The sequence below is a fragment of the Eumetopias jubatus genome, unplaced genomic scaffold (genome assembly GCF_037043125.1).
Source record: "Eumetopias jubatus isolate StellerSeaLion01/CBP00866 unplaced genomic scaffold, mEumJub1_p1.0 scaffold_15, whole genome shotgun sequence".
NCBI lineage: Eukaryota > Metazoa > Chordata > Mammalia > Carnivora > Otariidae > Eumetopias > Eumetopias jubatus.
In genome coordinates, this window is record NW_028274821.1 from 30,118,254 (window position 1) to 30,131,278 (window position 13,025).

Below are 13,025 nucleotides of genomic sequence, written 5' to 3' on the forward strand. Positions count from 1 at the left end.
CAAACCACACAGCAATTTGGATTATTGTTAAATATAAAAATTATTAACTGTTAAATACAAAAAAATATTAACTATTTATAGGGAATTAGCTACTAAAAGTCCATAAAAAAGAACTCAGAAGACCCTAGGGCTGAAGGAGAGTATCTAAGGGACAAGCAAATGTGGACCCACGGCTGGGTTTCAAACCTCACTGGAGAGTGTGGGATTGCAGGCGCCTGGATGGTGAAGAAGTTCTCTGGGTTGCCCGAGACAGAGCTCTTCCAGTTAAGAGTATAAGACTAATTAGCAGGGAATTGCTACCTGGGACAGGAAACCCCCACTGGGATGCTGACAATCCTGAGGCAAGCCCTGCTGGGACTCAATTTGGGGAGAACTGACAGTTTTGCAATATTGAGTCTTTCAGCTCTAAACATGATCTACCTCTTCTTTTTGGTCTTCTTAATGTGTTTCTTAATGTTGATCAATACATTTTTATAATTTCTCCTAAGATGTTTGTATTTGTAAAAGTTTATATTAAGAAAAATATCAAAAACATACAAAAGTAGGAGACTAAGTTAATAAACTCCCATTTACCCATATGTTATAGGTAACTATAATATTATATAAGTAACTATAGCCTACTAAATAAATGCCTTTATTTAATGTGATTTGTGTACCGGAAATTAGCCGTCCTTTCGCTGGCCATTGTTACTTTGCACATACCCACTTTTCTTACCCTCCCCACCCCATAACAGCGAGGACTCTTTAAAAGAATAGCATAAAAACAGTGCTGTTATTACAACTGAACCATTAACAGTAATTCTCTAATACTATCAAAACTCAGCCAATACTAAACATCTCTGATTGTTCATACATATATTTAAACTTTTTTTTTTTTTTTTTTAAGAGAGAGAGTGTGTGAGCAGGGGAGGGGCAGAGGGAGAGGAGAGAAAGAATCTTAAGCAGGCATGAGCATGGAGCCTGACATGGGGCTCGATCTCACAATCCTGAGATCATGACCTGAGCTGAAATCAAGAGCTGGACCCTTAATTGACTGAGCCACCCAGATGCCCTGTTCATACATATTTTTAAGTTGACTTTTTGAATCAGGATTTTTCTTAAAGGCCTACACATTGCATTAAGTTGATGTGTCTCTTAAAGTTTCCCTCTCTCACTCTTTAAAAAAAAATTCTTTTACTAGCATTTATTTGTTAAAGAAATTAAGTTGTTTATCTTATAGAGTTTCCCACATTTTGAATTTTGCTGATTATATCTCCATGGTGTTACCCAAACATGTTCCTCTGTCTCTTATATTTCTTCTAAACTGTTAGATCTAGAGCAAGGACAGAAAACTTTTTCCTTAAGGGGCCAGAAAGTGAAGATTTTAGGCTTAGTGGGCCCTATGGTCTCTGTTGCAAAGACCCTGGCCATTGTAATGCAAAAGCAGTCACAAGTACTTAGTAATAAATACAATAAGAATGGATGGATCTCAAGGGCATTATGCTAAATGAAATAAGTTAGACAAAGGAAGACAAATACTGTAAGATCTCTCTTATATGTGGAATATAAATATATATATTTATAACCCCCCAGAAGTGGGGGTTGGGGGTTAGAAGAAATGGGTAAAATGTTTTTGTTTTTGTTTAGTTTAAATAAATTAAATCTTTTTAAAAGAAAGTAAGAAAGGGGTTGAGGAGAGAGATGTGCAAGAGTATCAGGAATTATGTGTGATTAAAATGTTCCCACCTTCTACAATGTAGTGATCCGAAGGGGCACCTGCACCCCAATGTTCACAGCAGCAATGTCCACAATAGTCAAACTGTGGAAGGAGCCAAGATGCCCATCGACGGCGGAATGGATAAAGAAGGTGTGGTCCATATATACAATGGAATACTACTCAGCCATCAGAAAGGATGAATCTTTCAAATTTACACTGACACAGGTGGAACTGGAGGGGATTATGCTGAGTGAAATATGTTGGCTTAATTGAATTTAAATTTTAAAAAATGTCCCCATCTTCTCCAGTCTTCAGAAGTTATTAATGCCCAAATAACAGTAGTCTAAGACTCTATTCTACTGCCTTTAAGGAGTCCAGTATTTCATTAGGTTTCCCCCCTCAAGTAATTCTTGGGAACCCCTAAAAAAACTGTTCCCCAAGTTCTCCCCATCTAGCCAGGAAATTTTATATTCTCTGGCTCTGGAACAATACTCCTCTCTGCTGGTCATGCCTTGCCATCTCGTTGCTTCTCTAGGCTGTCGTCTCTCTGTTCTTTCCCAAAGGCAAATAAAAACATTTAGTTATAAAACAGTTTAAATCTACATTTAGGGGGGGAAATTAATGTTGCAGTTCGATAATTTGCTACTTATATTCAATTTTTATTCCAAAACAGAATACTTAACATCTCAGTCTGAAGCATTTGCATATATACATATATATACATGAATAAAATGGGAATCAGGGAGTGGTAGATGCATTAACATTACCACAAGGTTCATCAAAATGTTGCTTCCAGAATTAAAGGACAATCTGCACCCTAAAAATACAACCTTCAAAATGACAGTTCATTGTAACTCTCCAAATAATAGTTCTCCAATGCAAAAAAATTTAAGATCTTGTGTCCACCAGCTATAGAGGTGGCAATGTAAACTTTGTGAATCAAAGAGAAATTCTGTAACAAGTGATGTGATCTCTGGATTTTGCTTACATATACAGAAACAGTTATAATCAGCATGGCCAATCTAGAGCCAAATATATACTGAAAGAGCAGTCTAAGAGGTCCTTGGTAGAGAAACTCTGGGATAATCTGATGATTGAAACTTCCTATATTGAGTTAAAATATCCATACTATCCAAAGCAATCTATAGATTCAATGTAATCCCTATCAAAATACGAACAGCAATTTTCACAGAACTAGAACAAATAAGACTAAAATTTGTATGGAACCACAAAAGACCCTGAATAGCCAAAGCAATCTTGAGAGAGAAGAACAAAGCTGAAAGTATCACAATTCCAGATTTCAAACTATACTACAAAGCTGTAGTAATTAAAATAATATGGTACTGGCACAAAAATAGACACATGGATCAATGGAAGAGAATAGAATGCCCAGAACTAAACCCACACTTATATGGTCAATTAGTCTATGACAAAGGAGGCAAGAATATACAGTGGGGAAAAGGCAATCTCTTCAACAAATGGTGTCGGTAAAACTGAACAGCTACATGCAAAAGAATGAAACTGGACCACTTTCTTACACCACATACAAAAAATACACTCCAAACGAATTAAAGACCTAAATGTGAGACCTGAAACCATAAAAATACTAGAAGAAAACATAGGTAGTAATCTCTTGGATGGTGGCCTTAGCAACATTTTTCTGTATATGTCTCCTCTCGCAGGGAAACAAAAGCAAAAATAAACTATTTGGATTACACCAAAATAAAAAGGCTTTGCACAGTAAAAGGAACCATCAACAAAACAAAAAGGCAGCCTACTGAATGAGAGAAGATATTTGCAAATGATACATCCAAAAGAGGTTAATATCCAAAATATATAAAGAACTTACACCACTCAATACCAAAAAACCCCAAATAATCCAATTTAAAAATGGGCAGAGGATCCGAATAAACATTTTTTCAAGGAAGACATACAGATGGCCAACAGACAATGAAAAGATGCTCAACCTCACTGATCATCAGGGAAATGCAAATCAAAGCCACAATGAGATATGAGCTCACAAATGTCAGAATGTCTAAAATCAAAAAGACAAGAACTAACAAGTGTTGGTGAGGATGCAGAGAAAAAGGAACCCTCATGCTCTGTTGGGAATATAAATTGGTGAAGCTTCTATGGAAGACAGTATGAAAGACCCTCAAAAAATTAAATATTGAGTTACCATATGATCCAGTAATTTCACTGCTGGGTATTTACCCCCCAAAAAACCCACAAAAACACTAATTCAAAAAGATACATGCACCCCTATATTTATTGCAGCATTATTTACAATAGCCAAAATATGGAAGCAACCTGTGTCCATCAATAGATGAATGGATAAGGAGGATGTGAGATACACACACACACACACACATACACACACACACACACTAGAATGATGGACCTAGAGGTCATTATGTTAAGTGAAATAAGTCATCAAAGAAAGACAAATACTATATTATTTCACTTATATGTGGAATTTAAAAAAACAAAACAAATAAATAAACAAAAAGCAGAAACAGACCCATAAATACAGACAACAAACTGATGTTTGCTGGGGGAAAGAATGGGGAGATGGGCAAAATGGGTGAAGGAGAGTAGGAGATACAGCCTTCCAGTTATGGAATGAATAAGTCACAACATAGGGAATATAGTCAATGGTACTGTAATAGTGTTGTATGGTGACAGATGGGAGCTACACTTGTAAGCATAGCATACAGTATAGAGTTGTTGAATCACTGTGTTGTACACTTGAAACTAATGTAACACTGTATGTCAACTATACTTGAAAGAAAGAAAGAAAGAGAGAGAGAGAGAACGAAGAAGAAGAGGAAGGAAGGAAGGAAAGAAGGAAGGAAGGAAGGAAGGAAGGAAGGAAGGAAGGAAGGAAGGAAGGAAGGAAAGAAAGAAAGGAAAGAAAGAAAGAAAGAAAGAAAGAAAGAAAGAAAGAAAGAAAGAAAGAAAGAAAGAAAGAAAGAAAGAAAGAAAGAAAGAAAGAAAGGAAGAAAGAAAGAAAGAAAAAGGAAGGAAGGAAGGAAGGAAGGAAGGAAGGAAGGAAGGAAGGAAGGAAGGGAGGGAGGAAGAAATTTCCTAATGTGAAGGAGCTATGAAGAGGAGAAGAGGCTATGGATAATTTCATATATATATGAATAAATATGTAATTTATATATATAAATACTGAAAGATAGAATCTGAAAGGAAAGACCAGCACATAAATAGCAGGACTGTCTTAGCCTGAGATTTTCTTGATATGAAGGCCTTGTGAAGATAATTATATTGGAAAGTGATTCCAGTGAGCAGGACTTAGGTTGGGACCAGAAGATTGAACAGGGAAAGAGGGAAAGACCCGGATGTGTCCTTGGGCTGGTCACTGCTGAGGCTCCATCCTGAGGAAAGCTCTGAGAAACTGTAGAATGCCCTGCTACCTCTTCTCCCTTAAGTACAGCAGTAAAGTGTGTTTATGCACTGGCCCTGTGCCCACTGACCAAGGTTGCACCATGGGCTCTTACTTCCCTCAGTTCCAGATTTGCCTGTATGTCAGATGACTAGTGAGATCCTGTGGGTGAAGAGGAGCCCCAGGGAGGAAAGTGAGACACACCAGCTACTGTCAAGTTCAGCCTACATTCCTCTCTAAACTGTGCCATTTGTTGATCATATCACTTTCAGTTAAGATCTTTATCGGGAGCAGCTTCTCAGTTCAAGGGTCAATTGCTCATAAAGCTATGAGCTGCCTAAAGAAAGCACAAATAATATGGACAGTAAGCTAAAATTAGAGCAAATGAGATGGCCTTTGCTGATAGCAGCTCCCCATTCCTTCCCTTTTTTTCAGGCCACCCTATATTTAGTACACTCTGTGTATCAGATGCTGCATTACGTACTTTACGAGGATTATATATCTTGTCTAATCCTCATGAGATGAGCATTATTGCTCTTCCCATTGAAGGGGGGTTGGCAGAAGTGGGTGTTGTTGATCAGCTATCTCAATGCATCTACATCTGCTGCCAAAAGAGTAAAAGTCTTAGATGTTTGATAAATATGAAGACAACAAGTAACTATCTTTGCTAAGGTTTGGTAAAAAGCCAAGCCACCCCTCCCCATCACTCTTTTCCACGCCTCTGATTCATTTTTCTTCTGAGTATATTATTTACTGGTTTATCTATTTGCTTCTTGTTGGTCTCCTGCCACTAGAACGTCAGCTCTATTGGATAGAGACTTCGTTTGTTTTGTGAGAACAGTGTCTGGAAATAGTAGGTAGTCAATAAATATTTACCATTGAATGAAAAAGGGAAAAATGAGCTTTCACTGGGTTGGGTGCCATGAAGTTTATTGTGTTTAAGAACTTTTTGATGAAGAGATGATATATACCCAGACAGGTAAGGTGCAAATTGCAAAGTCTCGGGGAGCAGGTGTAGATCTCAACTGGAAGCCCATGAAATGAGGAAATGCAAAAATGAGAATGAAAAAAGTTTGAATGGGATTCATTCACAATCACCCCATTATCAAATGTTTCTTTAGGTGTTTTATCTATTCCAATACATAATAGAGAACACAACAGTTGCAAACAGTGTGATAAAAATATATAGGAGCAAGCAAAGGGGAATCAGAAGCTGGAGAAATTTAGAAGAAACAGGCCTGAAGAAGGATCTCTATAGGATATTTGTAAGGGCCTGAACTTCTCTCCAAAGCTTCCATGTGAGTGATCTGTGGTATATGTTAGGGAAAAGGATTATAGAAAGTTTTACACTAGAAAGACCTGAAGGGAATTTGACTTTGTGGCCAAATTTTAAGAGTCAAAGATGGCAAAGCTAAGGTTTTCTGTGGATGTAGTTCATCCAGAAATGGAGAACAAGCTTTCCTAAAGAAAAAACACAACAAACAAACAATTATGTAAAAATTAGCTTCCTGGGCGCCTGGGTGGCTCAGTTGGTTAAGCGACTGCCTTCGGCTCAGGTCATGATCCAGGAGTCCCTGGATCGAGTCCCACATCAGGCTCCCTGCTCGGCAGAGAGTCTGCTTCTCCCTCTGACCCTCCCCCCTCTCATGTGCTCTCTCTCTCTCTCTCATTCTCTCTGTCTCAAATAAAAAAAAAAAAAAATCTTTAATAAAAAAAAAAAAAAAAATTAGCTTCCTGAGGGTGAATTTCCTGAAAGTGGTGAGGTCTTGAAAATCTGAGAGAAAAAAAGGAACAAAACAAATTCTCTTGGGCTTGGGGGATGTGGAGGGTGGAGGTGGATGTTAGGTGCCCAGCCGGTAGTTGAAGTGGAGCTCTTTGACCAGTGAATCACTTGTTTTCTTGGTCAAAGGTGAATTTGTCAGACCTCCAAAGTGTTCCAAGATCCTAAGGGTCCCAGTAAATATGTGCCCACTCCTCCTTCTTTGTGCTATAGAGAGAGACCAAGGACAGCTGCTCCAAGATGGTTCACTTTGGCAGGTAGATGATGCTGAGCAGAAAACAATCAAGGCCCAGAAGACTCAGGAAGAAACTTTGACCTCCCCTTCCACACTCTGCCTAAAGGAAAGGGGAGAGCTGTCACCACAGATAACTATATCATGATATGAACTAGGTATGGTAGACAAGGAGCACAAACTAGCATGGCTGTTTTGATCAAAGTTCTCTCTATGTCCCATTGTTTCTGAGTGGTCTGGCAAACATTGGTTTGCCAAACACTTACTCTCTTTCATCTTTCTGTGAATTACTTTCCTTCCCTTTGAAGTCCCAGACCCCTACCCCCTTCTCCTTAGTTCAGGATGGCATATATAGCTAATTTTGCCTAACTGTCTTTGGACTCTCGTGTCTATATTTCCCCATACATATAGAACCAAATTTGATTTTCTCTCGTTAATCTGTCTCATGTTAATTTAACTCTTGGTCCAGTTAGCAGAACCTCGAATGGCAAAGGAAAACCTTTTCCTCCCCAATAGTATCAAAGCCCCTCTACCACAGTTGTCTGCAGGGCTACATTTCCTTGTCTATGGGGCTGAGTATGGCTTAGGTCTGGAGGCTGGAATCAGAAGAGACATTCCTGATTCCTACACACCCATGTTTTTTTCCCTTCATTTGGTGGTGGAACTCTAGGGGACCAAATCCCAGGCTAGCATTTCTGGCCTTTCCTAAAACTCTCTGTGCTGTTCTAACAAATAATATCACTGTTATGTAAGTGATATAAGACAGTAACATGCTGCCTAGAGAAGTATATTTTGTGCTTTGATTTTTTTTCTTTTCTTTTAGCAAAAATTTGTTGTTCCCATCCATTTCTGCTAGGGCAGAAATAAAGTCCACTTAGCGAGGAGACCATTTTTAGCACAGTGTGGGTAGGCCTTGGCTTGCACAAATGAGACGCTCCAGCCTCTATGCTGACTCTCCCAAGATTTTCAGACAGGGCCCGGCCTCCCTAGTGCAGAATGACTGGTGATTACAAATTTTATAAAATCTCACTGGATCACATGGTTAGTAGAGTCCTGAGTTAGAGGTGAGTCTGGACTGAGGAAATACTTTTTGCCTAGTAGAAATTACATGCATCATTAAACAGATTATGAAGTCAGCATCATTTCTCCCAGCTACCTAGGCTGGAAAAATTAGGGTCCTCTGGAAATTTCTCTCTTTCCTTGATAGATAGAAGCAGTCACCAAATCCAACATTAGAACCAATCCCTCCCAGTGATTCTTTCCTTTCCATGCCCTGCCATCTCCATGGCATAGCTCATGGTCTGGGAGGCAGTGAGGAGGAAGGCATGGACTGAGAAAGATGTTCCAGATGTGCATTTTGGCTCTGTCATGTGACTTGGACAAGCTAAACTTTATGCCCCTCAAGTTACTCTTATAAAATGGGATTAATACTTCTTAATTTGCAGAGCTACTGTGAAGTTTAAATGAAATAACATCTATAGTAGTACAGGTGACTAAACAGTGTAGTCCCAATTATACATTTATATGTGACAATTAGCAAAAAAGAAATGTAGGGATAGTCACCAAAATGTTAATGTTTTTATATTGAGATGGTGGATTTAAGGGCTTGTTTTTTTAATTGTATCTTTGTGCTTTTCTATACTTTTTAAATTTCCACAATTTATTACTTTTGTAACTAAAAATCATAAATTGGAATTAAAATTCCACCAAACCTTTAAGAACCAACTGAGTTGATACTTCTTTTATTAAAACTTCCCAGCTCTTCCCATTGGCAGAGATCCTTCTCTGAGCAAGTTACAGAATCACTCTGAGACCTAGCTTGCTCGCCTATAAAATGAGGACTGGGGGCACCCGGGTGACTCAGTCAGTTCATGATCTCGGGGTCATGAGATTGATCCCCGCCTCAGGCTCAGAGCGGAGTCTTCTTGAGATTTTTTCTCCCTCTCCCTCTGCCCCTCCCCCACTTGAGCTCTCTCTCTAAATAAATAAATAAGTAAATAAAATCTTTAAAAAAATAAAATAAAATAGGGGCACCTGGGTGGCTCAGTCATTAAGCATCTGCCTTCAGCTCAGGTCATGATCCCAGGGTCCTGGGATCGAGCCCCACATCAGGCTCTCTGCTCAGTGGGAAGCCTGCTTCTCCCTCTCCCACTCCCCCCGCTTGTGTTCACTCTCTCACTGTCTCTCTCTGTCAAATAAATAAATAAAATCTTTAAAAAAATAAAATAAAATAAAATAAGGACTAAAACCTTTAAATGAAAAATATATATACAGTATTATGCATATAGACTATATTATACATAAATATATTTTATATATTATATATTGATTATATATTTTATATATTCTCTCTATATAATATTCTATATATACATATAAATATAAATATAGATATCAATACTTGGGCTATAAGAAGTACTTGATAAATGCACTTTTCTTTTTCTGAATACCAGAAACAAACAAGCAAAAAAACAAAAAACTGTTAACTATGTGAATGACTGTGTTCTGATAAAATTTAATTTACAAAAAGTCAGTGGGCCGGATTTGGACTATAGGCCATAGTTTGCCAACTCCTGCCCTAAAAACTTGATTAGATTCGGGGTTTGATTTTCTGGCAAGCCTTCTTCATAGGCGGTGCTGTGTGTTCCCAGAGGAGGTACATGATGTCTGGTTGTCTCCTCTTCTGAAACTAGCATCACTCGTAATCAGTGCCTAGATCCAGGCTTTAATTATGAGTTGCAAAAATGGTGATATTCTAATTCTATCATTTTTCTTCCTTTATTCTAAAAAACAAAACAAAACAAACAAAACACCTAAACTACAGGACTGCACAGAACACTGAAATATAGTTAATACAGAAAAGGTGAAGTAAGTGCTTGATTCTTTCTCTTTATTTACCAGACTTTACATCCTACATCCTACAAGATGGACCAAAGACCTGGTTGGTTGTTTTCTGTGGTTTGTCTGGTTTTTGTTTTTGCGGGTTTTTTGGTGAGAGAATCATTATGAAACATGGATTTCAACATTTTTATTTGTTTCAATCCTTTGTAGTTATTATTCTTATCAGTGCTCAACATGGCGCAACTCTGGCCAGTGGGACCTCTTCAAGTTCACTCCTGGGTTTTTTGGACAAGATCAACAAGACCCCAGCAGTCTTTGCTAGTGTCTGTGTTTTTCCAGAATGAAAAACTGCTTCAGACACAGAATGTGCCTTTTCTCAGAGGAGCCTGATTCCTTTTAGTGGAAAACCACATCTAGAGATTATAGATTAGACACCAAGAGTACTCTTTGTTACTAAATTTGTCCTTATTTTTTTTTAAGATTTTATTTATTTATTTGACAGAGACACAGCAAGAGAGGGAACACAAGCAGGGGCAGTGGGTGAGGGAGAAGCAGGCTTCCCATGGAGCAGGGAGCATGATGTGGGGCTCGATCCCAGGACCCTGAGACCATGACCTGAGCTGAAGGCAGATGCTTAATGACTGAGCCACCCAGGCACCCCAGTTTGTCATTATTTCTAACCCTTTCTAGGGCAAAACTGGGGAACTCTTTTAAGTGAATATACTTCATGAGTCAAAGTTAGGATTATGTGAGTTTTACTTAATATCTTTTATTTTATATTTGGATTATTTTTCTCTGACACTGAATATCTTGATTCTTAACACATAGACTTTGTCCTCTGAGGTGTAAATATATTTGTTTCTTTCACTTTCGTTTTTTTCAGAGATTGCATCTTTTTTAATTCTCTGTGGTTTAACTTTGTTTTATAAATGTATAAAACATTTACATGGCTTCAAAGTCAAATTTACAATAGAAAATTCATTCAGGAAAGTCTTGAATCTATCCTTTTATTTATTTATTTATTTGAGAGAGAGAGAGAGTTGGGGGAGAGACAGACAGAAAGAGAGAGAGAATCTCAAGCATACTCAATGCTGAGCATGGAGCCTGACACGGGGCTTGATCTTAAGACCCTGAGATTATGACCTGAGGCTCATCATGAGAGGAGTGGAGGAAAAAGTCAGAAGGCACACAGACAGAATGTCCTGAATCTGAGCATCTCCAGGAAGGGCTTGGGATTTTCTGGCTTCATCCTAAGGGGCGTGCTTTCTTTGTCCACAAGTTTCAGTGTCTGATGACAGAAAGGAAACAGAGATTCTGAGCTGCTGAGAGCCTCAGTTTCCTGAAAACTACCACAGAGCAGCAGCTACTGGTCGGCTAGGTTGCTGACCCTTGACAAACCCCAGCACCCAAAAGGTATCCCCAAGTACACATATTCATTCACAGAAAACAAAAATGATTCATAAGGCCAAGTAACCAAGACTTTAAAGTTGAAGTGGTTTTTCCACCCTTGTCCCCATCTGATAAATTCCTAGTCATCCTTCCAATATGCCTTCTCTGTAGAGCGATGCTCTCTTTAGAGTTCTTCCCACCATAATTAGAAACAAGAATGATAACAATAATATTATTATTAACAACAGAAACTAACTTTTGTTGGTCACTGGGGGCCAAAGCAATGCCAAAACACTCTCCATGCCTTATCTCATTTAATTCTTACAATAACCCTTGGAGGAAGGTGCTGTCTTCATTTGATGGATTGGATGGTTGTAGGTTGGGGGAGAAAAAGGCCTGTGGCCTCCATCTCGGTGCCTTGCACACCTACTCTGTCCTAGCCCTTACTGCACCCAACTGGTCACCATCCATGTGCTCTGTCCCGCACAAGATTTTACGCACTGGCAAACTGAGAAGTTATCTTCTGGAACACAGTGCAGATTATATGAATGCTTATAGCCACATTGTGCCTGAATGTGGATCAGATAGACCAGGGACGCTCAGACATTGGTGAGGATCTGCTCAGAAGCCATTAGGCAACTAAGAACACCAGCCCACAGAGATACATTTCCAGCAAGAACAGGAGTGCTGTTTCAGATTTCACAGCATGTTACTTTAAAACAGTATGCAAACTTCACTCAGGACAAAGAACCACCGGAGTTAAGCAAGTGGTGATGAGAAAAGATTATCTAAGTTGGAACCAGAACCAAATACAAAGACAAGAGAATCCATGTCTTCTGAGAAAATTCACAGAAACCTTCAAAAGTCTCTGAAGAAAAACCTTTCACTGAGGAATATCCAAACAAGACTCTGAGCAAAGCACAACCTGAATCGGGCACCCGGGGAGACAGCAAGGGGAAAATGAATTATCCCTGCAAGAAACACAAATGTTTGGACAAGAAAATCAGTGCCTAATTGGTGAAGTGAACAGCCTATTGGATGAAGCAGGGCAAATCAAAGGAAAAGTGGTTGAAATTTCCAGACTCTAACAGATAGTCACAGAGAAGGTTTTACAACAAGAAGCTGAGATGGATGGCATTCACCAATTAGTCGTAGAAGTCCCTGAGGATTTCAAGGAGGGCGATGAAGAGCGGCTTGAGTGTGGGCGCTCTTCTTCCTGGCGATGTGCTCCTTCTCCTTGCTCTTCTTCGATCGCTAGCACAGCTTGTCTAGGCAACGTCTGCGGCCGGCGCTGCCCGGTGCCCGGTTACTCCTGGCAGACGGTGAGCTGTCCGGGGTCTCCAGCATCAGAGTGCTTTGTGACCAGATGTTCCCCCAGGGCTGAGACAAACCCATGTACGCTCACAGAGGGTACACTCAAACCTGTGGTTTTAAGCTTATTTTGTAGCTGAAAAACAATGAAGTTGAAAAGAAAGGAGAAAACTAAACTCAAATGATTGTGCAAAAAAAAAAAAAGTAACTGAAGTCTGAAATTGACATATGTAACCACCATTTTCCTGAGGGCTTAGATACTATATAGAAATAGAAATAGAAATGTGTGTATATGTATATATACAGAATATATATAACTCTTCTCTAAACTAGGTTCTATTCTTTAAGCAAACTCAGCTGTCCGAAACTCCAGTGTCCCTGTACT

General features: G+C 39.0%; 1 pseudogene; it reads left to right on the forward strand.

Moving 5' to 3' along the window:
- Window positions 1–11,837: 11,837 nt before the first annotated feature.
- LOC114223372 (syntaxin-18 pseudogene) lies at window positions 11,838–12,780 on the forward strand (annotated as a pseudogene).
- Window positions 12,781–13,025: the final 245 nt, after the last annotated feature.